Source organism: Sprattus sprattus (assembly GCF_963457725.1).
Source record: "Sprattus sprattus genome assembly, chromosome: 1".
NCBI lineage: Eukaryota > Metazoa > Chordata > Actinopteri > Clupeiformes > Clupeidae > Sprattus > Sprattus sprattus.
Window position 1 is genome coordinate 63,460,926 of NC_137920.1, and position 4,319 is coordinate 63,465,244.

A 4,319-nucleotide genomic window follows, 5' to 3' on the forward strand; every position below is an offset into this window, starting at 1 on the left:
GAACTCAATCAATCACGCCGGGTGTCTGATATGGGGAGGCCGGGCTGTAAACATGTCAAATTAGAGCCTAATGAATGGGGTGGCTCAGGAGCAGGAGGGAGCCGGGCGAGAGAGGACAGCCATTAGGGAAGAGTTATTCTGGAGTCCTCCTGGCCACACACAGACACACACACACACACACACACACAGACACCTACGTGTATGTTTACACCACACATGCAAAATGTACTCAAAACACACATAAACACACAAGCATAAACATCTACATGTATGAATACATACACATCAATTCATGCACACAAATGCATGACATGCAGGCACACATGCAGAAGTACACAAAGAAGTACACAAAGAGCGAAAGTGAGAAAAGGAGGAGAGAAAGAGAGAGGGGGGGGGGTGAGAGAAGCAGTGACGTGCGGTGAGGTTCGTGGCTGGTGAGACACTGCCTTTTTCAGAGTCAGATTTACAAATACATAAACCCAATAGAGTATCTAAAATTGCCATTCAATTGGCAGCTTGCACATCGACTACTGGTTGTTTTTCATATCAGTATTCTTTACACAGGTATAGGTAAAGTGCATAAAGTTGGCAGCTGCTAGTTTGTGATGAACTCGTGGTAATGAACTCTTTCATACAAATTGCACAAGCACCCTGAGGGTTTCTACCCTTTCCCATTATAATTTTAAGAGTTTAATCGAGGAGACTATAACATCAGCTACGTAGATAACCAGCTATCATTTCATACAAATTGAACTCTTCCAATTAAATCGTTTAGGTTATTAAGTTTCCTTAGCTAGCGAATAAGCTAGCGAAGCAACTGGATAACCAGGTAGTACAACTTTAGCTCAAATTTAAGTTTAATTTCTCAAAATCAGCTCACCAATAAAAAGCAGTCTTTGGTTCAAAGTGATCACAACCACTTGTGTGACGTTAAATGGCTTCACATAGATATTAAACAATCCTAAGAGAAATAATGCAAAATCAACTGAGCTGCCGCTGTATGTCCAAAACCAAATATACTCCAGACATTTTCAAAGCAATTTTTTATACCTTTAGCTCCGGCATTGGTATGGTATCCCAATATTGACTGTTTTCTCCCGTCTATTTGAGCCGGAAATGTGCAAATTCAGCGATATTGATTATAAAAATGCTCCAAATGATTGGAATCATGCAGAAATTATACCTACACCACAGTAGAGAAATATGAATATTGACTTTATTTTATAATTTATTTTTTTTTCAAAATAACAGGCTCTGCCTCCCCTGCCTTCTCTGGCCGCACGTCCCTGGAGAGAAGGAGAGAAAAGGGAGTGAGAGAGAGAGAGAGAGAGAGATAGAATTTGTTAAGTTGGTTGGCCTGCTAATGCGACCACAGTGTTCCATGGTGCTGATCCAACAGTAACAAGCTCAGCAGATGAATGGAAATGGTGGGCCAGGCAGTAAATATAGCACTGTCTTCTGCTCACCTACCTCACAGTGTAGGGAAAGCCTCTGGCCACAGATTTTAATGGACTGTGTGTACCAGCAAGGCTACCAGGTATGAAAGTCTGTGTGTTTTTGTGTGTGTTTGTGTTTGTGTTTGTGTTTGTGTTTGTGTGTGTGTGTGTGTGTGTGTGTGTGTGTGTGTGTGTGTCTGGGTGACGTTGTGCTTCTGCTTGTAAGAGACCATACACTAGTAGAGTACATACTGCACTGTCTTCATGGACCGTGTCCTTTCCATATAGACACCAACAGTCAAAGTTCCAGGAACTACACATTTGAATATAGTGTGGATCGCCTCTTCCTTCTACTGTGAAGCACTAAGTCTGCAACAAAAGTATCCTAACTAAGTTACAGTGCAGAAAATTCTAAACTTTACCGCGTTCTGGCAGTATATAAATGAAAACAGCACCTCTGAATAACTATCAGTTTGCCAGCATTGTGGCAGCCATTTCATAAAACAATTCTAGAATCATCTGCACATTATTCAAATGGCAGGTCAAGTGGTTCAAAGATGAAATTCAATTGTATAACTCTGCGTCTGCATTACAAAGGATCTCCAAAGCGGTTCTGCCGGAACCAAATGAATAAATAAATAATGAGCACATACATGAATAACTAAGAATATGACATGACAGAGATGATGAAGACGAAGATTTGTGGTATGAAGAAAAGAGCCATGATGGAGTACTGGTGCAGTGAAGGCCTGCCAGATGTTCTTGGATAGGAGGAGCTGCAGGATCACTCTTACTGTTGCCAAAAGGATGTTGGATGGTTAGCGGAGTTCATTTTGTTTTGGACTTGATGAACGACTGGTGAAAACCCCCAGACTTGATCTCTGCTGCCTTTTCCCGTGGGATCTGCTGCAGGGAGACGGATAGAGGGATAGCAGGACGCTGGGAGATGAGGAATCCAACTTTCAACCATTTTCCCCATCCTTCACTTTTTCTTGTGCTCTCCCTCTCAAAAGTGATTATTCGAATACACATGAATGATCATTTCTTAAAGTTAGCTTGTTAACACATTATATCACATTGTTACATTGCAACATATAGATTGACCTAGTGATATGGACAGGTTTGATATTCCGTATTCGTAGAACTCTATGCATACGAAATCTAACTTTAACCAGCTCTTATATGCCCAGTTGTCAGGTGTTCAGGACCAAAATACTCGTCACAGCATGTAGTAGTGTGATGACACAACCTGCTTGTCTTAAAGGTGCCCAGATTTAAGTGTGTGTGTATTAAGACATAACTGACCTACATACTAATGTGTATAAAATATTCACCTCATCATTTTGAGCGTCCTGTCGCACGCACAATGACAATAGAGGACAAATTGTGTTTCTCATCACACAATGTCCAGGCATGTTATGTCTGGGTGTATGACACTCTCCTGGCAGATTTATTTTATACCCTACACACAAAAGGTTAATAACCATGTCAAAACGCTCATCTCCGGCACACGCCACACTCAATCTTTCAGCAAGCTCTGTACAGTAAAAACACATCAAGTTCACCACACACACACATACACACACACACAGACACACACACACACACACACCCATCTCATTCTTGTCGTGTCTTTCTTTTATCCAAGGGGCAACGTGTCTGTTGTTAGTCTGAAGTGTTAGTGCATCTCTGTGTCTATGCGAGGGGTCGCGGAGGGCGAGGAGTGAAATCGCAGGCGGGGTAATGGGATGCGTGGAGGGGTGGATGACCCCGCTGGTGAACACAAGTGCTGCCGTACCCTCGCTCTGATAAGAGGTTGCTAGGACGGGGTGGGGGCACTGTCAGCAGACCACCTCCCCCCCCCCCCCCCGCTCCAACACCAACCCCACTTCCCAACCCCACTGGCTGCCGCTGCTGAGGTTGACGGGAAAACAGTCGCCTGAGTCATGGACACGCCGGGGCTGACTGACCCACAGGATGAAACAACTGGGTGAAGGAGAGAGAGAGGAGGGAGCAGAGAGGAAGACAACTTGAGAGATAGACCAAGAGGGAGCGAAGAAAGACAAAGAAACTTAATAAGAGGGAGACAGAGAGAGTGAAAAAGAGACAGACAGACAGACAGAGGGGAAGAGAGATAAAAAAAAATTGAAGAGAGAGAGAATGGTAGGGAGAGAGAGGGAGAAAGAGAGAGAAACAGAGGGAGAGAGAAAGCGAAAGTGAACAAGAGAGTTGACACAGAGGTTAGACAGAGACGATGCTGGACTCATTAATGGTTTAATCCCCCTCTGTCACACTGCTGACTCAAGAGCCTGTAGCGGAGATGCTACCCTTAGCTTGATCTCTGCCCAGAAGCTCACGGAACTTTCTCAAGCAGTGTCTGGGGTGCATTCCTATTCCTCATGGCGATGCAACCTCTGAAGTTAATTCTTCACCCCACTCGTTCTCACAGCAGGATTCACTGTGAAATTCCGATGAAACAGGGAGATTTGTTGACGTCTGCGGTTTATCAGGGGAGATGTACGACCAAATGTCATTCCGTTACGTACTTCATTCTTGGTCTAGCTGAGAGAGAACATTTTCTATTGAGATAATTCGAAAGCTCAACGTGGGCTGGGATTCAGTCAGACAGAGTCGTGATCCCAATGTCAGTAAGATACAGGGCAACGAACATCAGCCAGAAACACACAACTCAGCAATTCTCACGGCAATGTTGAAGAATGTTTCTTACAACAACTGACAACTGTTTTAACAGGAAAACATAACAAAAAACGAGAAGTGAGATGTGATTACACAGGTACTCTTCTTACTGGAGGCTGGCAACTAACACTGTAATTTAGAGAAATGCTTCAAATAGACTGACAATGAATGATCGATGAGATGCTG